General features: G+C 42.7%; 1 long non-coding RNA gene across 1 annotated transcript in view; it reads left to right on the top strand.

The window, feature by feature from the left end:
* Window positions 1-2,796: 2,796 nt before the first annotated feature.
* The window catches only part of LOC125907460 (uncharacterized), a 30,942-nt gene continuing 7,153 nt past the window's right edge, over window positions 2,797-26,585 (top strand). The window contains exons 1-2 of the long non-coding RNA XR_007452676.1: window positions 2,797-6,057; window positions 21,830-21,967. This is a non-coding gene — a long non-coding RNA (uncharacterized LOC125907460). The remainder of the gene's footprint in view (window positions 6,058-21,829; window positions 21,968-26,585) is intronic.

Here is a 26,585-nt window from a genome sequence, read left to right as displayed (position 1 = left end):
TGCTGTGCCGTTTGCTTCCACCGTTCGCTAGTTGATGAGCCATTTGCCTAGTTTGGTTTTTATCACACCGATGGGCTTATTGCACTCCAAGTCGTAAACAGTCGCTTGCTGCGTCGTCGCGAAATTAATAAACTTTTACCGATAGACGGTATAAAGGTTGCAGTTTTTACTGCCAGTAATTATCGTTTCACCGGGAGCAATGAAACGAGCGCATCGGAGGTACTGTACGGCGTCTATCACCCTCACTGGCTTGTGATTGGATCGATCGATCGCTTGGCTTGGGATTAACTGGAAAAGGAACAGTCTCCCTATCCTACAATGTATCTGAGGCGAAATGGTACGGTTAATCAAAAATCAGTTCCCGAATGGAACGGCTCGTACGTGTACGAGAAAACTTCACCGTCTCATCTCATCAGCATGCGAGGCAAGGCCTGGCAAGTTGGTTCGTGCTGGGTTCAAAAATGGGTACAAAATCAGCACCAGCACATGCAGAACAAAAATGTAAAAGAAGTGAAAGTTTTGCTTCTTTAAACATTTTTTCGAATAATGTTAACCTTGCCTGATGGTAGAATATAATTTTATAAAGCATTGAATAATGGCTTAAAAATGATGCTGACATTTTGCAGCTCCATAATAGTTTAACATAAGGTTTATGAAGAAAAAAATAGAATAAGGTTTTACTCATACATAAGAGATTGATATTTCATATCAATAAAATCACTTTGAGCTTAGTTACCAGTGTTTTTGTTTTCTCTACTTGTATTCACTACGATCGTGGAATAAAGAAATATTTTAATTCTGATATTGATAACAGATTTCACTAAAAACAGGACAAAATAATGCCTCATCGTTGCTCATTATTCTACTTTTGTATTCATTATAATCGAGGAATTAAACAGTACTTTAATCCTCTTTTTGTTACATAAAAACCATACATGTATGTCAGTTTATATCAATCTCATTAGATTTGTTTTAGTCCACTTTTTCTTAATAACATAAAATATACCGGTAAACGCATTCATTAGCAAACGTTTGTGCACAACGATTAAAAAAATGTTTACTTTCGTATTATTTAATATTAATATTACCATACGTTTAGAAACGTCACCAAAATTAGTTCCAGGTGGTGATTATCTCATACATAAAAATCAGTTTCACAGCGAATGTTTTTACATCTTGTGTGAGTGTGTGAATTTGTGAAAACTATAGAATGGCACTAGGCCATGAAGACGTCAAAAGTTTGTTACATTATTTCTAAACGCACGATTAGAAATACATTAAAAAAAAATTTACTCATCAATTTTCCTAACATTGTTACTTTTATTTTTGTACCTTCTATTTTGTAGACTGTGTACTTAAGTCTGTCGGTTTAGTTTCAATTGACGACAGGACTATTATTATTATTTGTTTGGCGCAACTGTAGTCGGTCAAGGTCCTTCTTAGTGTATGGCGCTATGAATACTCTACTGAGCAATGGTAGAGAGCGCTTTCAACAGTTACTGTGAATAGTTCCTCAGAGATTGTTTTAGATTACTAGTGAGGGTCCGGCCTTTTTTCAAATCAATTTTGGAATGTTGTACATAGATTGTAAAACTGTTTATTTTTTACTTTAACCGACTAAAGCATTATTTGGATTCAAAAACAATACTGCTGTATTGTTTGTATTTCAATAGCTTCAAGATAATGCTAGCAACGAAGATAACACAAAACGTCAGTTGAGAAGTATAGCGTCTTAACATAAATGAAGTAACGCTCTAAGAGATTACAAATACAGGACTTCAGTTTTTCCAAGCCTTTCGCATAGCCGCACATCATGTCTTTCGTGGTTCTAAACTTTTCTTAGACCGAGTTTAAACTAGCCAGATGTTCACGGTGTGTTGAAACAAATTAGTATTAGGTCACGGTTGTCGTACCAAATAATGTTAAGAAGAGTCTAGGAAATGTCAAATCGTAACATTAACTTTCATAAATGCAATTTTTTCTCTTCAACCACATCAAATAAAAGGGAATAAATCATCTTATTTCATAAAACGGTAGTAAAATGCATATTGAAACCAGCACTGACACGTATTTTGTTTATGTTTTCATATATAAAGGTAAAAGGTTATGAATTCATCTCATACTGTTTCTCATTAGATCTGTTCTTCTGATTAGATCTGTGATCATCAACAAGGGAGACTATAGCATATCATATCATAACTGACCTTCAATGGTCAATACTGGTACTGGCACTGACCTACTGAATTAGTTTTTCATAGACAGGTAGATCAAACGTTAGTTAGCATGTTTACTATTGCACAATGTCTGTATCAATGCATTTAAAATCTATTAAAGTAAGTGATTGAAGAATTGTTTAATTTGAAAGTTGGTTCCAATTATTTAATTAAAAACATTAAACAATGTTTTTATTGACACCAGCTGATGTTGTATTTAAAAAAAGCTAAATAAGTAAACAGAATAGATTTTTATCACAATCGCAAAACGTAGCAAATCTAAAACATATAGATAAAACATATAGACGAATGTCTGTAAGATTCATTAAATGTTATGAAATTTCCACAGCTTAAATAATTATAAAAATGCTGCGTTTCTCTGCCTTTGCTACGTAAAATCAACCCTCAAAACCCCTCCACAGCTAGTCCGGTTGCGATGGTGTTGCTTCACCGGGCGACTCAAACCGAGTGAGGCTCCCGCACGCTTACGACGCGTTGCTTGGGATGAGTTTTCCCGACCTTTTACGGGACCACATCCTGGGCGTATTGTGAGAAACCCAACGAAGTGAGACAAATCCATACACCAATACGCACACATACCACTGCAAACGGTGAGCATCATTATCACCGTCATCATCGTCATCAACATTCGCACCGAGACGAGAGAGGTCGTTCGCGTCCGCGACGGATTACGGTGCTCGCCGGAACGTCCCGAACAAGCGTCCTGCGTCCATGGCAACAAAGTTACAGCAACCCGACACACATTCCTTTACACCGAGGCATTACACTGCTGTGTATGAGAAGGACGCTCCAGCACTTCCTCTACAATTCAGGCACGCATACACACACGCAGACACATCGCAACCCATCGACAGGGAGTCTTTAATAGGGACGACAGCTGTAAAATGATGCTGGAGCGCGCTGGTGTAGGAGTTGAGCACAAAACGAATGCAGCCCGTCAACATTTTCAGTGTGTGAGTGTGTGGGAAACGTCGTTGACTATTTGACTGTCCCTCGCTCTTTCTTTCCTGTACTAATCTTCCCATACTCACACGCGTTCGTGACTAAGCTCGGAAAATCACGGCGAATCGTTCAATCGTTACCACGGCACGGGTACACCATCACACACACACACCCACAAACACTCCGTCCTGTTTTTCCCCAGTACTTAGTTTTCCTCTCGAATCTTCTGTCCTTTTCAAACCTACAGCTGACGTAGGCCGCATTACTTTTGCGAAAACTTCGTACCGATCGTGTGTGTGTGTGCGCGTTTGCCCCACGATTTTTCACGTAGCAGTATCTTCGGCATCCGTTCGGGTTCGCGCGTGTTCATGAGTGCGCGCACACACACGGCCACACAGACCACGAACCCGATGGTGTTCATTTTGTCTTCGGGTTCGCTGTACCCAACATGAACACACCTGTTTCGTCGGTCCGGTCTGCCAGAGGCTGGTCCTTGCAGGTTCGGTTTTACGGACGGAAAAAATACGGCCGCTCCCCAGCCGATTGGGATACCGTGCGCTCGGGTACGGTCGGACACGCACACAAACAAACTTGGACACACACACATAAACACCGCTTTTGCGTCCAGCGGCACTCGGTAGTGCCGTGAAGTCTCTCGGTTTTGCGGTGCGATGATTTGCTCTAAATTTCTGGGCTTAGTCCCAGCTCGCTTACCGACGGGTGCGGTATACACGTCGCTTTTACACGCCACCGTCCAGTGCACGGTGAAGCGAAGGGCTAGTGTGTGCGTGTGTCTGTGTGTGTTCTATCTAACATCCTTTTCCCAGGGACGCTGGCAACGTTCCTGGAGCTCGCCAGCGCGCTTCGCGTTCGGGTTTTTCGAGGGTGAATCCAGGCTGCCAGGGAACAGCACTGCTCACAGAACGGCCCGGGGTATAGACATCCCTTTTTACTACGAGGCTTCCTCCCCCCACACACTCTCACGCTCTCAGTCTCTCGCTCTCTCTCTCGTCCTCTGCTTGCGCTGAACAGATCACCGAGCCGAGCCATCGCAGCAGCCCGTTTCGGGAGGTGTGGTCGTGATGTGAAATTTTTCCAGTAACCAGTCACGAGCGGGAGTTCGGTGCGTGTACATTTCGTCCAGTGCGGTTAAGCCCCCGTGTCGTTATCGTAGTCTCGCGTTTGCCGTGAGAATTAGTAGAACGGGGTTTTCTGTTTTTCGTTGCCTTTCGTTCGGCTGTACTGCTTTGCAGGAAGTAGTTTGGTGTCGCCCGTTAGTTCGTGCTCGGTGTTGCTGGAGAGGTGGACGTTACTTTTACGGTGCCGCGCACTTGTGTGAAAGCAGATAGACAAATTGGTAGCAGTGGCTACAAAATAGGCAAATAGTGTGTACTCGCATCGAAGAGCATTCGTGGAACGCTGGAACAAAAGGTCCTTCTACGCGGGAAGGGAGAAGGAGAGCTACGGTTTAACAATCAGTAAGAAGCAATCATTTACCTCTAAGACCCGACTAGAAGCAGGCGGGCCGTCGCTAGGTAAAGTAAAGCAAACGAAACGCAACTGATTAATCATGTGTTAAGAGTTGTATGACACTCTGCGCCCGCTTGCGAGCAGCATGGAAGCGAAAGATGTAAAACATTACGAAAAATACAATCAAGAAGTCGCACTTGCATTCTATTTTCGAAGAGCGGTAAAACATGAAACATGAGCGCTAAATTTAGCCAAAAACTCATCGTCCATTCAGTGGCGATTTTAGCGATAGCGTCGAAAATGAGGGCTATTTTTAAATTCTCTAATAAGATTTACCGCTGCCCCAAATACCCCAAACACCCGCCCTCCATACACATGCAAGCGAAGGAAACAGATGGAGACGTATGGTGGTGGGACGGTTTCCTTCCGGTCGCGCGACCTCCTGCCAATCGTTTGCCATCGCCGTCGTCGCCGTCGTGGGAATTTCCAAGGCAAAGCAATACACTCGCGTGGCCTTCGCTCACCTGACCCGTGCCCGTGTTTCACTCCGGACACCGGGAGTTTGCATTTGCGTGAGCGGTGAAGCAACAAACAAGCGAAGGGAAAAAAAGTTGTTCATGAAAATCAGATTAATAATAGCGCTCTTCTTAAGTACAAAGGAGAGAGGGAGCAGAGGACAGGACAAACGACGCTTCGACGCTGGAAATGGACCGGTCCAGCCGAAGGTCGGATAGGCAGAAACGTCGCGAGAAGTACTTTTCGGTCGGTTAAAAAAAATCGAGTTGGAATCTATTTTCGGGTTTACGGTCACTTGGAGTGATGATGCTCGTGCGTCGCTGATCGTGATCGCCCTATCGGTTGAATTTTAAGTTTGAAAATGCGAAAAGCGAGAAGCAACACGCACCCTGCCACTGCCACGCTAACGCCCCGGAAGGAACTGACTAATAAAATTAATTCAACTCAAATGGCTGCAGCAGCAGCAGCAGCTGTGATGGGAGGAAAGTGTGACCCACCCGCAACTATTCGCCACATTCCAGTGTCTCTGAGAAGTATGGGGGGCCATGAGGCCAGCATCGGACTGAAAATAGCGAACGCACAGTGTGGGAGCCGTTTCTGAAATCACTGCAAAAAAAAAAGAGAAAAACGATGTCCTCCGCATAGCGGCTGCGGCGGAATTCAAAAAGACACTGTGAGCCAGCGTGTTTTGACAAAGTAGGACATACACACGAGAAGGGGTGTGACGTCATGCGGTGATGCTCTCGGCTAGTGCGGCATGAGTGTACGGTTTGAGTGTGCGTGTGCTGTGAGCGTGTGTATGTGCGTGTGTGCATGGTGTGTGGACGGAGGAAGTGCGACAGTTTTTTGGCAGCGGTGCAAACAGCGCAAGCAGCTTGAGTTTGGAATTTTCAAGGTAAGCGGAAATAGTTTCCATTCTCCAAGGTTTTGCTATATGATTAAATGAAACTGACTTTGAATGATTTGGAGTAAAATGATGCTGAACAACTATGACGCAAATAGAATCTTAGGTTTAAGCAATACTTTTATGTTTCGTTAAATTCAACGAAAAGGAAAAAATATTATTAAAGTGAAATCACATAGAACTGCTACCTAAATGGTAACAAATATGTTCATGTACCCGTATCATGTACTATTAAACTTTAAAAAAATATAATTTAGCACAAATGTAACGTTAGTGTTAATCATACCGATGCAATTGAAGCTTAAGCAATCGGATAAACTGAAAAAAGATCCAAAATATTTCACAATTTTCCTCCGTGTTGAACGACTTTAAAAAAGTAAAACAATCAAGCTTTTTAAACTTATTTCTACATGTTAAAACATTCAAATATATTCAATTGATGTGGCACTTTCAGAGCAGAAACCTAATATGTGAATCTTATATAGCGTACTTGCTAATCGTTCAAATGAATAAGTTATATGGTCAAAGACCTTACACGTGTTCCATTTAGCACTTAACCAGTAAACCCTGTCTAACCCCTGGTTAAATTACTGTTTCTAATCTTGGCAAATGGTGAACTTATAGATAGAGCAGATGGAACGAGATATGTAGTTTTACAGTTACTTGTGACTTTATATGAAGTAAAACGTTTTGGCTATACTTTTGACTATTTCCATTTTAAATCACTATTTTGTCTTCAACCAAGATAAAATGATTAAGTATTGGTTTGTTGTTTTTACGAGGCTTTTAAGCATTCACCTCTCGTAATTTACGATTGAGAAACTACTAATAAGGGGAATAATGTTTGAGATAAAAAATTTAAGAAAAAAAAATCAAGAAAAGAAAACGGGATACAAGAATTCTTATGACCATCATGGTGAAAGGGGAAGTTTTTGTTTGATTCTGGTGCTTTTTATTGAAATTTTGTTTTTATAAATAAGTAGTTGACTGAAAGAACAATGTCCAAAGGCTATCCAAGTTTGTGCTTTTTTCCTTTCGGCGGAATATCCAAAACAATCTAATAGAATGTTCTACCTGAGATTAACTACTGGTACGATAAGAATCGTATTTGAAATAAAAAATGCCATACATATGCTGCATAAAGATAAAAAATATTGTTTATCTCGTATTTTATTCACATTTCAATGGCAAGAATGTGTGTAATATTTCTGCAAAATTCTGTTCAAAGGACCAACATGTTATTGCCCTTATATTAAGCTATCATAACGGGTTACTTAAAAGCTAGATTGTGGTTACAAAAAGGTTCACTTGTGCTCAAATAACAACCAGTTTTGTGCTACAAGCATTATGTGATACTACAGTAAAAGCCACTTGATAATGTATAATAGAAGAGAATGTAGTTAGAAGGAAATTCATTGAATTCAGCTATAAAAACTGATGACAAGGCAGTACAGACCTGCTACATACGCTCCCAAAAACGATCATTCGAAAGTGCAAATTCCATGTTTTACGACCAAACAAACATCTGCAAATTAAACGCCTCGCCAGAGATAAAGCTCTATACATTGTATTGGTCCCCCCAAAAAAAAGTACGTGTATGTTTACCGGCACCGTATTTCGCCGCGTTTAATCCTATCAATTTCATGCATGCGCACCTGCATCAGACGGCGGACACCGTGTTCGTTACGGCATTGCGTGCATTAGTTACATGCAGCATCAGTGGTGCATCGTTGCGCCGCACCAAAAACGGCGGCAGAAAGCATCGAAGTGCATCGGTAGCTCTAATTTGCCAGCCATGCTGTGCGATGCTGTGTGCACGTACAGGCACTGACCGTGTCTATTGACGCATGGAATGTCACTGACATGGTTGCGTTTGCAACCGGCCTAAACCGTACCTGTCCGTTGCGCCCGTTTCACAGCTCACCAGCTAAGCCACTCTCAATTAACGACTTTGAATTCGGGCTTTTCGGGGAAATTCGCTGCTGGCACACTATTCACCATCACCGGCATATGTGAGATTTCGCACTTTTTGTTTTATTTCACAACATCAAAAACGAAAATCAAACAAAACCACGCTCCCTTTTGCTTATCACATTTTTTTAATGGATCGGGAAAATGCTCACCATTAAACTCAGTGAAGCTTAGCGTGTGTATGTGTGTGCACTCTCGCTCGTGTTTGTTCTTTATGGTGCGGGAGCCCGTTTCCTTTTTCGCTTTTCGTTTTTGTGATTCAAACAAATTCAAAAAGCTTTTCACGTAACGCTTCTATGAACAAATTTCAAACCCCGAACTCCCCAGAACCGAGCGAAAGGCCCATCTGACAATGGAACTTCAAATTGAATGCCACAAAAGTCGCTCGCATAATAGGCTGAACAAGTGGCACCCGAAGAATAAAGCAACCTTTTGTAAGGGCAGGAAGTGGGAATGTAGGAGAGATGGGTGGGCCCGTTTTTGGGTCGGTGACAAGCACACGTGTGTGAGTGTGTGTTTAAGTGAGTGTGTGTGTGTATGAGTGCGTATTGTTCGTGAGCTATTGACCAGGGACAATGAAGTTGCCATGCTACGCTGCGCTGCTGCTGGAGAACTTTCTATACGAGCCTCTCTCCACCCCTCTCCATCGCCCTCGCCACGATGTGGGCCGCTAAAGTGTGACCCATTTGCACCGTGACCATCGCTGATCGTTTATCGTCGATGAGCGTTACTGCGTTGGTGGTGTCAGCCGTTTTGGAAAACGGACGCAGCCAGCTCGCCAGTACGGTGAAGTACCAGGCGCTTCCATCCATCACGCGGTGTCGGCGTGCTCGGATGTGACTGTGTGTGTGAGAGTATGTGCTTTGCAAAATTGTCCATACGCTTAAAGAGCATAACCGACCGCGTACCACGCTGGCTTGGCTGTGGTTTTATCAAAATGCTTGCTCATGACTGTGGTGCTTTCTGTGTTTGTGTGTCGTCGTGGTATCGCAGTACAGACTTCACAAATTTGGCCGCACGGTGAGTGAAAGCGACACCCGGGACAACTAAGGTTGGCCATTTATTATTGACGAAGAAAAATAGGCTTTTAGTCAACGAGGTTTGCAACAACAGCAACAACAACAGCAAAAAGGCAGACATTACCCTGATGCCTGTTTGGTGGCCGCCGCCGCCCGGATGGGTACAAAAACGATTCCCCGAGCGACGACGGAGAAAAGAGTCGGCTACAGAACTTCGCGTTGTATTTTGGGCTGCTGGTGGCAAAAGTCCAGCATGAAAGATGAGCGAAAACGACCCACCGGAAAAAGGCGGTTGCTGTTTGCTTGCTTTTTTGCTGCGCTCTTTCCACGACCACATTTTATGTGGCGAAAAGAAGAAAAAAAACCGCGCAAACGGAGCCGCTTCAAGCGAAAGGTGATTGATGCCCCCCGGGGGTGATATGGTTTATTTTCAGCCACGGAAGACGGGTTTTTTTTCTTTCTTTCTTTTTTTGGTGCCGCTTATGGCGTACGGCTGTTTTCCCTTTTTAGATGTGAGCTGATAATCGTCTTATGCGTTTTCTTGGGTTTTTTGGCCTGCCTGTGGGAGCAAATTAAATTTTCCCACAGTGGTGGAAATTAATGTGGCAAACGGTGGGAGCAAATTAATTTCGGTTAGGAAAATTGTCAAGTACCAGATGTTTCTGTAAATAACGCGTGGAAGCAAAACGTGACTCGGTTTTTTCTTGTAAAACGACGAAAATTTAATGATAAATAATAATATAAAAAACTCCTTCTCACACACACACAAATGCACATCAATAAATTGGCACAAATTGACTTGGAGCCCACCTCTCTATCAATATTGACACGCATCGGCATCAAAATACGGTTATTGGCTGATAAATAATCATTTCTGTTTTTGCCCGTTATCAACCATCGCGGTCCCCTGCACTGTAAGTGGCTGCTGCGTCTATAAAAACGGCCGCTAAGGGTGGACCCCTCATCCATTGGGTCGTCGAGTCCCTGAGGCTTCTCGTGTTTTTTTTTTTTTTTTTTATTTCAAACAGTCATTTTTCCTCTGGTTTCGCTTTCCCACCAGCTTCCCAGAAGCCAACGCCAACGATACGCACGAATGTGAGCGTAATGGAACATGATCTGGGTAATTTGTTACACCCCGAAGGATAAACAATTGATTATTTATGACGGGTTTTTTCTCTCTCTCTTTCTCTCTCTCTTGCCTCCTCCTTGGTCGTTCGGGAAGTCATTGGGGCATCGTTATTTCGCGCGAGTTTTGACGCCTCTCGGGCGCACTGTTTCCCGCATCGCAATTTACGAGTTCATTTTCTTCGCCGTTATCGGATCCACTGTGTCTTGTGTGTAGTAGTAGGAAGTAGGATGCGTACCTCGATGGTGAAATAAAATTAGGTCATCCCAGTTGCGACCGTTCGTCCGTGCTGTGTGGCAAAGGAAAAATGCAATTTATGCTTACACACAGAGACGGGGGCAGCATGAAATTGTATCTGCTTTGCCGATCATTCGTGTTTTATTTCACCACGTCACTGGATCTAGTCACCTGTCGATTGGATTATCCATTTCACCTTCGATTGCGCGTGCAGTGGACGGATGGGGAAGCAGTGAAGGCACGTTGATGTGAACAAAAAAAAAAACGCACGACCAAAGTGTACCGACCCGGAAGCCCGCCGTATGATTGAGAGAACGGTGTGCGGTGACAGTTGTTGTCGATGGCTGGTAATCAAATAGTGTGCGAAATAAATGAGATTTCGCTTGCGCTCGTTCCCGTTGGCGGTTGAATTGAAGATGATGGCACCGTAGCAAAACTGTCATCGCCGTTGCCATTTTGAAGGTAGTGACAAGTGTTGCAAAATGAGATAGGAATGCTAACCTGAGTTAAATTATACAAGGTGATACTCTTTTTTTGTAGAACCAATGTAATCAGGGAAGATACGGTTTTTTACAGTAGGAATTATAAGGTTTGATAGGGATTAATAAATTATATTAAGTGTGAAGCTACAGAAATGGTTCGTTCAAATCAATCAAGAAACATTTTAAAGCCAAGTTAACGCCATTTGTATGTGTCTTTGTATATCCATATAGGTGAATGGACCCTCAACCAAAATCTGAAGAAAAACAATATTACTTTACAGAAATTTTCAAGTAACTTCTGTTTACTTAACCTGAATAATACAATCCAATAAGATTAAAATATGTCAAACAAATAATGCTAAATGTCTGCTTTTAAGTAAATAAAAACGATTTGTTTCATCACACAATGGTAGCATGGGAATTTGAACACAACAACGTCTTCAATTTCGGAAACGCAATTTAAGATTTTTTGAAACATTTTTCACCTTCACAATTGGAAATTGTTTCCAGAATCGACAGCAATTTGCTGGTGCACGCTGGCTGGTCCATCTAGCTCGATCATGCCCACCTCCCTTAATTTTCAATTTACCTTTACCCGAGCAGCGTTTGCATCATCAATTTGCAAAGCGCCGAACCAAAAGCGGAGAAAATCCCAAAACGTCCCAAAGTCTTAACAAATTTATGTACTCCTTTACTGAGCCGCTCCCAGGCTTGCCCATCCAACCACTTGTGTGCCCGCCGCTGCCGAGGACAAAAAGGGACAAAATGGGTTTGCTTCTCCTGCTCCGTGCTGAAAAGGGGGATGGCAGAAAAAAGGTTTAGGCTGTGATTTTCTGGGAAAAGATCCTAAAAACCAAGCAAAAGAAAAAAAAACACACACACATGAATGCCGGACAATCCGGCAGCCCGGAACGGAATTCATTTATTTCCTTCGGCAATAATTTTAATGGACAGCGCTGCACGGGCGTATGGGGACGACGGGTTCCTGTCCTGTCCGGGCATCTTGCAGTAACTTTGCGCTGGACAAATAGATCGCCTCCTCCCTCTGCAACCACTCGCACCACCACTTAGCTCCCCCCCTACCCCGCGGGTCGAGAAATGTCCGAGAATGATTGTGTTGTTTGAGTCAGAATGAAAAATGACATTCGGAATGGATGTGGATGCGGCGGGAAGCCGAAAATGAACTGGACGGCCCGAACCACGGGGACAGCCGGTAAAGGCGAGATTGATTTATTGAGAATGAGAACGCTTTATCATAATGTTTTGATTGTTTTCCTTTTTCCTGTACTGCAGAGGGAGAGGGACATGGGGAAAAATGATTTCTCGAGCTGAGCCGAGGGATAAAGGTTTCTTCGGTGATTTTTGTTTGAAGAGGAGCTGAATAGACTGAAACCTGTCATCGAGCGCTGTCGTCCGCAGTGAATAATCAATGTGCGCACAATTTACTTCTCCATATCGGAACGTCTGCCATTTGGGGCGTAATTGAGGCGAAATTGAGAGAAAGGAATGAAATGGAAGATGATGAAGGATGCTGCGATAAAAAGAAAATCCAACCAGAATGGTTTCATTTGACAAGTGATTTGATTTAAATTTGAAAAAGGATCGTTTTTAAAAAGAGGAAATGGATATAACCGAAGGAAAAATACTTGCACAGTGGTGTTGCTTTGAACACTTTTTAGACACTTTAAGTTATTTTTATAACATAAAATGATACTTTTGGAAATTTGTGTTTTATAACAGTAGTATCCTTTATCTTACATTGTAATAAAAAAAAGCTTTACTCATTTCTGACCTGAATATCCTTTAAAAATAAAACAAAAATGTTAAATATTTACGTTATATTCTTTTTTCAACTTCAAAATTACATCTTGATACCACAAATACATGCGTTTGAGCAAAACAAGAGGAGTAAATGTTGACAGTGTACAGCAAACCCTTAAACAACGGAAGAACCTCTCGCCAGAGTGTTTGCATTGTCTGACCCAAGTTGACAAAGCCATTCATTCACAACTGCTTCTTCTCCTTGGTCTAAACAATCAAAAAATAACACACAATCCCGGATGAACCTTTTCTTAAGACTATTATCTACAACTCCTCCAGTGAGAGGCTTAACGAAGACAGTGAAACATGAAAAAACGACCTAGACCCAACAGCAATCCATTTTGAAAAATTGTCACCTTTTTTTCATCTACCTTTACACCCCCCGAAAAAAAGGGGTTAATGATGGTATGAGTTCAGGTTGGGGCTAAGCCAGGGACGGATTGTTCATGTTCTAACTTTGAGTTAGAGAGAAAAAAAAACAACTGAAGAATCTGTAATACAGGACCAGAATGACAAACAAGAATGCTTAAGCAAAAAAAAAAATCGCCGGAAAGGATGGCTGAAAAACAACGAACCGGATGTTCAATTGCTCTTTTCACCTTTTGATGGTCCTTTTTTTTCTTCAAGGGAGGATAGGGAAGGGGGCGTTATGGTGTCCTCCGGATGAGTGCAAAAAAAGGAAAAACCCCTCGGACCTTTGTAATGGGCGTAAAGGGTGGCTGAAAGGGTAGTCTGAAATGACTGATAACGACACCCGCTCATTATACGGCCGATTGTCGAGAGTGGGCGCTTTGCCTTGTGCGACTTGTCGAAACCGGCGACCCATTATTATCCTGCAGGGATTTTGCGCCACCGGCAGGCCGCCACACCTACCAGGCCGGGCCGAGGCAAAAACTCTTGCAACAAACCTTTACTGGTGTGTGTGGGTGTGTGTATTTTTTTTCTTTCGTGGTAGCGTTTTTTTGCCTTTCTGCTTTACTATTGCACCGATGGGTAAAAGTTGTTTACTCAGAAAAAGCCCGCTAACCGTTGGCGGTGTCACTTCGTTTCAGCGTTATGAATATTTAAGAATCATCCAGCGTAAGGCCAAAGGGCATGATGGCAGGGAATGGGTAATGGTAACAACAGCAAGCATACACCCAACAGCAAAAAACATCACAGGAAAAACTACACAAGTTAGAAGAGCCACGCTTCGGGCGAGGAAAAAAACACACACACCACTCGCAGCCTTCATGCACCCAAGTGGTCCTTGAATGAAGATATTCATTTCGAGATTGTCTGTAAGTGTGCGAAGGTTCTTGTCTGCTTTTGTTGTTGCCGCTGCCACTGCTGCCTGCTCCTGTCCTTATCTTTTGACCCGCGTCAAATACATCCTGCCCTTTGGAGGTGTAATGAAAAATTGCACCCAAACGCTGCTTCCCTTGTGGTTGTAGGATATGTTGCTGCGCTTTATCTTGGCTGCGCGAGGTTTCATTAAGTAGGAGCTCTTTTTATTCGGGTCACTGCACACGGTGTGTTTGTGTGAAATTTTTTCTTCGTTACTTTCGTTGATTCGGTACGAAAGATATTGAAGTTTTGCTTTGTCTTGCAGGGAAAACATCTTACCTTTCGCTAGTGGCTAATAAGAAAATGAGGCACCCGCGCAAAGAACGCTTCAACTATTGGGTGAAAGATGAAGGTTTTTTTTCTTGGTCTTGGGTTTATTTTCATGTTTCAGTTTGAATTGGCTCGCAGAAAACCGTTTCCATTTCCAGCACCTCCTCCTCCTTCAGTTCAGGCGTGTTTAGGCATCGTTCATTATCACTGTCATCATCATCATCAACGCGGGAGAAGGTTTGCAGTTGACCGAGCGAAAGTAAATGTAGGGAACCCTCGATCGAGCTCACCGGATTTACTTTTAAATGCTCCATTGCGTCTGTTAATTAAAGATGAAGCAGGTAACACGGGCTCGGTCCCTTGGTGGCCGAGTCGTAAGCTCGGACGATTAGATTTTGTACTTAGTGACACGGGGTTTTCCTTCCTTTCTCTCCTTGCCGAGTGGCCGTCTCTGCCGGTAACCTTACGAAACCGGTTTTCCGCAGTCCGATCGAATGATATGGGTTTCCAGGGCAGGGCAGGGACTTTTAACCCTCCTATTAGTTTTTTCTTCGAATGTCTTTTAAATTTAGCTGTGTGTAAAGCGTTTTTTGTTGATGTTGTTGCTTTTGCTAAATGGAAAGAAAAGTTTGCTCAATTGGTTTTCCGTTTGCACTGTTTTGGTTCTGGGGCGAACGCCCTCGGCAGCAGGCATCTTATTTTCATCTTATCTTAAAAGACCATAATTTGACAGCAATTAGTCGAGTGAAAGCAATCTTCTGCCCCGCGTTTTACTCTATCTTCATCTCGATTGGGAGAGGGTTTCGTACCTGTGCGCTTAGCTGTTGCTGTGCTGCTAATCACTCCCTAAGTACTATATTGAATGGGGAGTTACTTAAAAAGAGACGATAAGAAGTTAAACCAATCTGCAGTTTTTTTTCCTGAATGACTGGAGAAAGTCATTTTCAAACTCGATTTTACTATAAATGCGCTTCATTGTACGAGACACGAAAATAACGCTCCATAATTCTCATTTGAATTTTTATTTGTTGTCTTGACATAGTACAATGTTCATCATAGTTTACTTTCAGTTAATCACTTTTTATTAAAACATATAATTAGTACACATTTTAAATATTACATATTGTGTAACCGTGTTGTATTGATTACTTTCTACATCAACATTAATAAATGGTAACAAACTAGGCAACATTATCAGTAAAAACAGATTCTATTTTTTTTTACCAGATTAATGTCAATAATATGTACTAAACTTTACAGGGTTTCCCACGATTTATTGGTTGGTTCTCATAAATTTTTGGTGGGTTCTCATATTTTTTTGGTGCATTCCCACGATTGTTTGGCCGTTTCCCAGAATTTTGTGGTCTAATTGTATCGATATCCAATCGGAAAGTACCAATAAATTATGGGAACGAACCAAAAATCTATGGGATACGATAAAAAAAATCATGGGAACTGACCAATAAATCGTGGGAAACCCTGTAATGTAAAAAACAAAGCTGCCTCCTGCTTGAAGTATTCCGGTGAGATAAGTTTACATGCAAAACCTTCCTATCCACGACAATTGTTCACGATTCGTCACGTTGATTGCATTGTTTGAGAAGTACTTTACCCTAACGATTCGGTCCAGAAAGTTAAAATCGTACTTTGCTATCGTTAGCTCAGTTTTTTACCATTCATTTGATGATGCTAAAACCAGGCAAACGTGTTTGGCCAAGCATGTATGATGTAATTATATTTCCGTAGAATAAAATAAAAAAACCCACACGTTCATCAGTAAAGTAGAAAAGTTGGCAAAAACTAACCAAACCATTCTGGGGTGGGATTTTATTTTATTCCAGCTACGTTTTGGCTAAAGCGACAGGTAGACGGGTAGTTTTTGCCCGTTAAGCTGCACAGTTTTCAAAAGTAGTTAGCGCACAGTAGAGGATTTTTATTTTAACTCTAATGAAGCTCCTAGTTTTTGCACTTTCTACCACGTTTGCCTTTGTGCAAACGTACGCATAATGGCATAACTTCCGTATGATGCTGCCAGTGTAATTTACTCTTCGCTTTTGCGCTGAGTGTTTTTTTGTCTGAAAGAAGTGTAAAGAAACAAAAACTGTAAGCTTCTGATTGAGGGAGTCAATTGCAGCATTCCACCATCCTAGACACGTTCTCTCGCTCCCTACGGTACAGTGTTTTAATTTCGAATCATTTGAAGTAAATTCGTGTGCCATCACCCACCCCTTAATGTTGATGTAATATAGCACGAGAAGTGTTGCCAGGCTTGGTACAATTTGTGGGGCAGCTTTTTATTTTTTATCTACCGGTGCTCAGGAAATGTATTTTCCATTTTCGTACGTGTCGTACAGGTGTGTGTGTGTAGTAGGCGCGGCGGTAGTAGGCTCATCAGTGGAGAATGGGCCGTCACCGGTTACATGGGTTCACCATTTTGCCTTTCCTTCGTACAGAGACGCGCGCTCTGTAGGATTCCCCGCGGGCAGTTAACAATTAAGGCAAACGGTTTTCCGGGACCCATTTCCCGAATGAGGGTCGTTGGGTTGAAGTTTTCCAGAACCGCTTTTTTGTGTGTGTGTGTGTGTGTGTGTGTGTGTGTGTGTGTTGTGTGTGGCTATGTGTGCTACCTCTGTTCCGGGCTCGCTTCCTCGTTCGGTGGTGGGAATGCTTTTGCCTTCTGGCAGGCTGCCGGAATCTCGACACGATAAAGAAGAGCGAATGTTTATGATTCCACACACACACACGCGCGCGCGCTCTTGCACGCTTCCCACCGTCCCGCAAACAAACCACAGGCAAGATATGGTACGGAGTCCGCATGAAGCCTCCGGGGGAGGGAGAGTTATGAAGAGTTTTAAAAGATCGGAGCAAAAAAAAAGAAGGTCGGCAAAAAACTTGCCCTCTGATTACGGCCCTTCACAACATTTCCCGGGAGGGTGAGAATGTGGTACGGTTTCCTTCTGTTTCTTTCGCTCTTTGAGTGTGTATGTGTGCTTGTTTGTGTGTACATTGGAGTGCTTCGTTATCCTTCTTTAGGGCTGAAGAATGTGGAAGCAAGGCAGATATGCTGGTATGCGTCCACCGAGAAACAGCAGAGGCCTGTACGGTGAAAAGTTGAGCCAACAGATTTTCCATTGCCAACGGGGGGAAAGGCCACTGTGTATAGGTGAGCCCTATGTGAGATCGTGTGGTTCCGTATAAAAATGCAGGTGGCCAATGTACCTCAGCACACTTACATTTCTAGCATTCCCATCGACGGAAGGGACGGAAAATGGAGGGGCGAAAAAAACGCGAAAAAATATAAACCAAAACCACTTCCTGGGGGCACTCAACAGCCCTCTAGGGGCTCGGTGCACCGAGTCTTCACCGCACATACATACCACCCCAATGCTTCCTTGCCCGCGTTGGCTGGGGAAACTTGTCGGTGGAATTAAAATTTAAAAGTTGAAAGCGTAACGCCAAAGTTAAAGGTGAGATAAAATTTAATTTGTTACGATAAATTCTACCATTTCCCCGGGGGCAATCACGAAACTGTTTACCCGTGCAAGCGGAGAGGGAGAGTTGGTAAAAGGGAAGGTAGCGCTTGCTTTTTTTTTAATCGATCAAATTTAAAGCATTGCTCACTCGCATACGGTTTGGGGCGAAATAATCATGCCAAGTGCAGTTGTGGTTAGCGAACATGGGGACTTCAATTTCCTTTCTATTTCTTTCCTCCTGGCTCAATCAGAAATACATTAAAGCTACTAAACGGGGTCAGCTAGGAATATGAAATTTTAAGGAATCAATAATATTTTAAAAAATCGAACACAAAACAAAAAACAGTATGAATTTCTAACTTCTGGAATTATTCTGATTAAGAATTTATGCATTTTAATTTCGCGCTCCTACTGGAAAAAATAAAGTTTAAAAAATCCGAATTTAAACTAGGTTGAAAATATGCTCAAATATTTAGAAAAAAATTAAAGAAAAAAAGCCATGAATTCGAATATGATCATTACTTGGTGAATGTATTTACCTCTCGGGTATAAAAGGTGTCTTGATATATCTAGGAATAATAATTATGAAAATAAAATGAATATAAAATCATTATATTTTGTTTAACAAATTATTTAAATTTTTATCTAACTTTACTTAAAATAGCATAAATGAAATGTCATGAGATAGAAAATATTTCTTTTCGTCATGCCTTAGCTTTGGCGGTTTTGGTTATTTTATGATAAAATAAAAACAGCGTCAAATGATTAAAATTGTGTGCTATCTTACCACTTTGCAATACAACATCATATTCAAAGAACACATTTAAGTTTTATTCCTTGTGAAATGATTGGTTTCAATCTGAAAAAATATGTGAAAGATGATACAAATCCAATTGAATGTATTATAGTTTGCAGTATACACTTCAACACTTAATATGCATAAAGTCATTTGGTTGCTGTTTAAACATCATCTATCACCAAATGTCCTCTTTAAACCACGTTCATTTGGTCCGATTTTCTGCCATTCCCGCGTGGATTACTCTTTTGAATCAAACTACCAGGTAGCTGGGCACACGGTGGGGATCCATTGTGCACTGCCAGCACTCATTTGGCATATTGTTTGGCCGTGTCCAGCTGCTGCGACTGAAAGAGATACGCTCCGCCAGCCGGATAAGCACTGATTTATATTAATGACGTGCTTGGGTTTCTCGTTTCTCGGCATTTTTCCCCCCTTTCTCTTTCAATGGCCACTGACTGCTTTTACTGTAAAAATGTGACGCTAGTTCCCTATCACATACTCACGCTCACTAACACACACACAGTCACACCGGCTCACATGCTACCATAATGGCTCGCATAAAAGGACAAACATGGGCGTCCATAAATAGGAACATTATTCAGTCGAATGTACTACACAACCCCGAACACTGGCACATCGCCGGGCACGAGCGACAATCCAGTTGGGGCCGTTGTAAGGACACTCGCCGTAGCAGCGGCAGCTAGGCGAACAAAAAGAAGGAAAAAAAGCGTGGACACATCCTTCCACGTGAAGCCGGCCGAACCAAATGGAGCATGAAAAGAGCGGGGATCCATGGTAGTTTTTCTTTGTCTTTTTTGTTGCTTTGCTTTCTTTTGCCTTACCATATGGTTGGGTATAGCGAATTCTTGCAGTAAAAATGACGCAAAAGCATGAGCCCGTTCGTGTGGGCAAGGATCAAAATGGAAGGGAAAAGTCAAAAGAATCCCTTTCTGTCACACACACACACACACACAAAAACTCAAACGCCAACGATGAATGGTGTGATGAAAATTGAAAGATTTTCCTTTTCCTAGCCCACCCCGCCGGCCCTACCAACAGCGCCAGTGTCCTTCAAGGCAGAAACAGCTGGTGGTGCACTGCCGCAGAAAGGGCCATGCATTTCCAGGCGCATGGGGACACGCGAAATGGGACAGTTGGAAAAATGAATGGTTTGTGGAGCAGCAATGGACGCGGAAGGCCTGGAATGGGGAATTGCATATGCGACACACAAAACGTCAAAAGAGAAAGCCTTTTCGTCCTAGTTCCATTCAAACACACACTCTCGCACTCATTCACTTGTGAACGGGCTCGTTGCGGCTGTAATAAGGGACGGTAGAGATTTTACCGATTTGACGGAAGCGAGCGATGGTTCACTTTCACAACTACAACCACTTCTGCCTCCTTGCTAACGAGCCCGCCGAGAAGACGATGGCCGAAGAAAACTGCATCGTTGCTATGACGATGGAGCAGGAAAAAGCTCTCTGCTGGTGCTTCATACCGTTTCCCGGGTTACACTGCCTGGTTGGAAAGTGTTTCGGAAGGAAAAACGGGGGCCATCCAGCAAACCACCCTCCCCGTTCGATGTAAAGTGTTGTTTGGCAGAATGGGGGTTTCTTTTACACCGCATCGTACGAATATTTGCGGCAGGTACGTTAGGAAAGGATTTGCTTTTTACAGAAAGTACTGCAGCCGCAGTGGGATTTTGTGGACTTATTTTTTTGGTGTTTCGTTGCTTTTTCTTGCGTTTTATACTACCCTCATGCGTAACTTTCGAAGAAAGCGGCAAACTCGTCATCGTTTGCGCAAACCTTTCCCCTGCAAGATGTCAAAAAGTTGCGGTCGATTAGGAGCCGACAGGAAGAAGCAAGATCCCGCTTGATGTGCATTGAATTTCAAAGTCTAAAGCCCAGCAAAAGCTGTATAGTAACAGAGAATGGCACAGATTACAGTGTGAAAAACTTGCTCCATTGAGTGCGATGGTGGTACTCGTGGTGTTGGCTTTCCATCGTCTCCTATTAGCATCGTTGTGAAGAGAATCATTTCCTTACCACAGCTTTTCCAACGCTACTCCGGCCTCTTGGAACAGTACTACTACCTTAGAAACTGTCCCAAACGATATTGCTTTCCCACGCAAAGGGTTTGCACACGACGGTGGCGGGTTCATTTACATCTTCCCGGGGAAATGCCCTTTTCTTTTCCCTTCGGCAGCTCCTGCAGCTGCTTGTCTCGCTGGTGCTGTCTTTGCTGCGACAATTTTCGAACAGGTGTTGAAAGAAATTGCTAAACCCTAATGTAGGTACAGATGACGATAGCATATACCTTCCAACAGCACCTGCTGCTACCCGCTGAATGGTTGGTTGCATAATGAGACCGTTGCAGTGAATACAAAACTAGCTGAAAGAGGTGCAGGGTGAGGCGGTGTACCGACGGTAGCAAACAAAATGAACACAAAAATCACATCCTACGAGTTGGGGACAGATAACGACAGTGGGAGGTAGTAAAAGCAATCCTTTGCGTTGCATCATGCCCGCATGTGAAAGGAATACATGGGATACTGGCTAACTGGGTACACGAAATGAGGCCACCGATGGATGGGTGAGTGACACCAGTTTTATGGCGTGTGTGTATGCGTGCATCTGTGCTGGGGAAGCTTTTCTTAAGATCCTTGTAAAGATGTGGTTTGAGTTTGTAGCTTATCCGTTGAAGTATCCATTTCTTCAACAAATGTTTTTGTTCAAGAAATGTTTTGAAAATAGTTCTTATCCAGACAGTCAGAGTTATTATTAAAAAATAATTAATTAAATATGACATGAAAACCGTCAGCCCTAGCTCATTATGGCAGTTGAATTAAGAGCAATTTGGAAATTGCTCTCAATAAAATTGAAAAACATAACAAAAATATCTCTTTTGATAAACAATTATGGAATTTTAAAATATGTTTTTCTTTCAACGGGATCGTTTCTTGTGACTACGTAGAAAGATCTGTAACCATATTTACATTATTCGCGTCTTTAGTTGATATCGAACCAAATTCCCTACAGCTGGACAACTGCATCATAACTGACTTCGCACATCTCTTTTCCAATTTCCACATCTCTACCAAACGTGCAGCTGCGATAATGAAACACTCCCCAACCGTCCTGACGGCATATCCAACACACTCCTCCCTGCACGAGTGTTCAAAACCACATAGCCGCGTTACTCATCGCATGATGTTTTCATTTCCGTATGCTTTGCAGATAGCCGAGCCAACACCGATATCATTCCCTGGCCAGCATGCGAAGCCGCCTGCCAGCATCACAAGCGTGCCACCATCCCGGCACTTCATCGAAATGGACATACGTGCACACCGCCATCGTTTCCACTGTTTCATCCAGGTAAATATGACTGTCCTTCAACCAGCAAACTAGCTAGCCGCGTTGATTTCCGATAATCCTGTCTGCGTATCGACACACACAGCTTCAGTGATACTTAAACCGCAGCTCATCAGCATCAACTGGATGTGAGTGTAGATGAGTATGCAGCATCAAATCAATTCCGAGCGGATTATCAATTTTCCCAACCCCATTCACATATGCATATCCGACCTATCGATGATACTTTCCATTCATTTTCGAGACTTGTTGGGAAGAGGAAGTGAACCTCCGAACTGGCTAGTGGAAAACGGGTTTTGTTTGGCTTTCGCTCAAGTTGGAATGCCTAGTTTTGCGGTCGGTATCACATACGCAGTGGCGGGCAGCATCGGAAAAACCCTCACACAGTGAAACCGTCCGTCAATGCAGTCCCGTAGGTTCATTGCGATAAACACGAGCAGTCGAATCAACAGACAGAGTTGCATGCTCTACAGACTGGTCTAATGAACTGGTTCAGTGCATAATAGAGTGCGATCGCGTGAAGGGAATGAAAAGAGCAGGTGAAAAAAGCTCATTCTTCTTTCAACGCTACTTGCAGTGGTGGAGAGAAAACAAAAATGGGAAAGCTTATTAGTACCAGCGGGATTAATATGAAATACTCAATGGACTAGAGGATCTATAGAAACTGATCCTTGTTTTCTATTATTGCACTGTTTTTTATTCAATAGAGAAGGCATTTAATTGGATTTTTTCAGGTTATTTTCACATTTCAAATGCTGTTAATTGTCATTAATATTGATAACTACACAGGAAGTAATCTTCCGACACAAAATGCGCAAAGTCCGTACAAACAGCACATACATAGAATAGTCTAAAACAGTTAAATGCTTTGGGATACATTGGATCAGACTATATTATTTCGTAAACACATCAAAGAACTTCCAACAAAATGCTCAGTGCTAGTTCAGTAATGTTTTCTTATAAACAGGAAGTCCGAACTATGTCTAGAAAACAATTTCACAGTTTATAAAAGCAGAATACTGCCGACAATCCTCATGAGTAAAGACTGCGCAATGGTGCACCGTAAGCGGTTACAAATAACCTATAACAAAATTCTGAGGACAACGCTCAATAAACCTTATGGAATTAGAACAAATGAGCTGCTACTCAACACGGCCATAAGAGAACTTTTCGAATAATTTTAATCATAGATAAGATCGAAAAAATGGGCTTACATATATAAGATATAGTTTGATTAGGTTAGTTATATATTCTTATAGGCTATTCTTCTCCAAACGCTCAAGTAGAAACTGATTCGATCTTATAACTGCATTGAAAAATTAATTCAAAATCTTGCAAAATGCATGTTCAACTACTAAGTAAAACTGAAAATAAATGACTTTTAAGAATAAACAAAATATCTAAACAAAAAGTCACAAATGTTAACTGGAAACTGTTTACAATAACATATTCTGAGCAGCCAAAAGCAAAACCAGCCTTATTTAGGAATGCTTCAATGGTTTGGAATCACATGTGTGTGTCTGTTTGCATTCCAGCTCTTCAACTTCAAGCACATATTTCACATTGACCTCTTTACCCCTCTGCCCCAGCACAATCGCAATAGTTGCCCGCTGGCCGCTAGCAAAAGCTCATTCCGAATGCTTTCGCTGCAGGTAAACTTTGACCACGACATTGAAGTAAATAAATAACGTCAACCCGATGACCGATGCAGCGGTGATCGTGTGTGTGTGTGTGTGTGTTTACGTTAGCCACAAATGCACACGACTCTCTTTCTCTCTCTCTCTCTCTCTCTCTCTCTCTCTCTCTCTCTCTCTCTCTCTCTCGATATCAAGAATTCTTGATACTCTCACCAGCCCGTTAGTACAAAAGTTAGCCAGTGCCCGGTACCGGTGTGCCGAAGTTCACGAGTTGTATGCATAATTTAGAACCGTCCCACCAGCAGGCTGAATGTCTGTACAAACTACCCGTTGTGTGGGATGGATCCTGTTATTTGCTTCTGTTTTTTTTCTCTTCCCCACATCCACTGATTTCCAATTCAGTTCCACATCTCGATGTGCATCATTGCGCACTGTAGCATCTATCAGCAAAAGGACAAGCTAGGACCGAAAGGTGTAGGTAGATTCCTCGAAGTACGTCCACAAAACCCGTCGGACGTTATCTGTTTCATGCAAGGTAGGATGAAGTAGAGCGCACAAGAGAAAAGGGTGAACATAAATAGCCGTCGTATTGGGGGGTCTGGCGCAATAGGGCCAGTTCCGAGAAAATGGGTAAGATTTATGCAAGTCTCCAATTTCTGTAATACCTTTGGTCAAAGAATATTAAGTAGAGGGATGCGCCCGATGGGTGAGCGATTACGAGACGTTCGCTCGGTTGCTCTAAAACATTATGATAATTTATTTTGGGATAACGAATTGATATATGCATCCAATTTGCAACAGTCTGAGCCTGAATGGAGATAATTCAAAATTTTAAAATAAAGCTGCAGTGTCAGGTGTGTTTGTGTGTTTTCGGTACAATTATAAGCCTTTTTCATCTCATAGAGGACATAAAAAGCCCTCCAGCGAACAACTTATGTCCCATAAACCGCGGCAGTTAAGCTAAAACATTTTTGATAACCAATCTCGCATGCTACATTAGCTAGATGAGCCTGCACAGCCGCCGGTTAATTAAGCCCTCAGCGAAAATGCCTTTTGATGGTCCTTTGCCTGCAAGTTGGCAACGTTTTTCAACCATAAACGTTATCGCAAAGTGATCGTAGGAAAATGATAAAACTTTACAAGCCTTTCATACGTCCGTGTTAGGTACGGTCGTTGCAAAACCCGGCCGGCCGGTTTGGGGCTTGCTTTTAACTCTTACGGGCAGCAAAGCTAGCGAACCTTCTCGCGTGGAAGCTTACAGGCGAATTGCGTTGATTAGCGGCGGAATGGAATCGAATGGTGGAAAATTGCACCTCAACAAACGCACAGCAGCAGCAGGTTGAGCGTGGAACCATTCATAGCCTTTCCCGTAAACCGAAACACTGAAATTGGCTGTAACATTAACTTCGTGTGCTGCTTTACGACTGTTGTGACAAGTTTTTCGATGTCATCGTAAACGTGAGCACTGCGCCGGGCTTCGTTCGTTCGTTCGTTCGCTTCTCGGCTAGCTAGCGGCACCCGGGCTTTGCCTTGGTAGTCTATCAACGACAGTTTGGCTGAGAGGGAAAAGTTTTTGCTCGGTGACAAAATCTTCCCCAACATCAGAACAGTGCCCGGGCGAAATGATTGAGCTGCTGCGGGAAGGGAGCTGTGCTCTTTGGAGCAAGTTTTGCCTTCCATCATTTAAGAGTTATGAATATAAATTACCTCGTAAAATACAATTATCAAAATTACATATTTTCCACCACAGTCACCACAAAAAGGGGAGAGGATGTGTGAACGAGGGAGAGAGAGGAGAGGTAGAAAATGATAGGAAAAGATTGTACGAGCTACAGAGAAACGAGATTAGCAACAGTGGGTCGTAGCGAGGGATGGACTGGAAGGGTGCACCCGTTCCGCTCCGTGTGGTCAGGAAGTCGATCACACCTTAGCCTTCTGCCGTTCCCGGAAAACGTTCCCTTTCCTTCTTTTCATCCCGAAACGCTCACGGTGAATGGTCACCTGAGTGAAAAGTTGCTGCTTCGGGAAACTTCCGTTTCTTCGACGGCTGCGGCAAGCGTACTCATACTGAAGGCGTCTCTTTGGAATTGCGGTTACTACAGCTTCCCGTAAAGGAGAGCGAGCAAAGGAGAGACGTAGCTGGTGTGGCAGGCAGCATACTTAATGAATCAAAAACTTTGCCAGCCGCCCTTTTGTGCGTTACCCCTCGGCTCGATTGAAGCATCGGTACCGAAACGATTTGGGCGGCAAGTTGGGGGTTTTTTTGCTCGCTTGCTTGTCCACCTCCCCGTTCTATTCATTTCATCGTACACCGACCGCACACCACTTGTGTTTAATATTTTAATAACATTAACGAGTTTTTCATTGAATAACATCGTACACGGCTGTTAGCAGGGGTGGTGGCTGGGTTGGGTTGGATGGCTGATACTTTTTAAGAGCTGATGCCGCCGGTGCTCGAGTGCACTTTTGCTTTTGGTTCGGACGGCAACCGTTGTACGGGCGACCGAGCGTGCGACAGCGAACCTTCATAGCAAACGCTTGCCAGCTGCTTGTTTTATGATTCAATTAATAAGTTAAGTGACGTACCACCATCACCATACCATCACATCCATTGGATCGGGGATTACAGAGTATTGAACCGAACGGCCGACGGTCCGGCAGCATGTCGGCGTGGAATCGGTTTTATATTACGTGTTGGCTCCATTAGATTTTTGCGTGAATGGGGTGATAAAATGGCGTAGCTATTGGTTCTTTGTGACACACTTACGGTACGGTGAAGATGATGGAAATTGCTGTATCAGTAGTTGTTTTGGGTTTTAAATTAAAAAAACATCGTTGAAATTAACAAACTTGGAAAAGTTTTCGTTGGACCAATTGTTAAAAAAGCCTAAAATTATTAACAAAAATACAAAAAATCAACATAAATAAAACAACAATCGATGAACAGGCGACTTTTCAAATCCTTTGAAATTGATAGTAAAAAG

Source organism: Anopheles coluzzii, chromosome 3, assembly GCF_943734685.1.
Source record: "Anopheles coluzzii chromosome 3, AcolN3, whole genome shotgun sequence".
NCBI lineage: Eukaryota > Metazoa > Arthropoda > Insecta > Diptera > Culicidae > Anopheles > Anopheles coluzzii.
This window is presented reverse-complemented; position numbering and strand designations above follow the sequence as displayed.